The following is a 215-nucleotide window of genomic DNA, read 5'->3' on the forward strand; positions in this document are numbered from 1 at the left end:
TCCAGATAACTGTTATCATGCGTGTCACCCACTTAGCTTTATCCATTTTCTATCCTTCTCCAGTTCCTTGTCCTTTATATACCCTTTTTATTCGTCTCTTCTTTCTTGCCTAGACATCTTTGTTTATCTTATTCTTCCTTTTTGACTCACTCTCTCCAATTTTTATCTGTATTTATCTTTATCTTTCCGATTTTCTATTGTCTGTTTTTCAATCT

Source organism: Penaeus monodon, chromosome 25 (assembly GCF_015228065.2).
Source record: "Penaeus monodon isolate SGIC_2016 chromosome 25, NSTDA_Pmon_1, whole genome shotgun sequence".
Lineage (NCBI taxonomy): Eukaryota > Metazoa > Arthropoda > Malacostraca > Decapoda > Penaeidae > Penaeus > Penaeus monodon.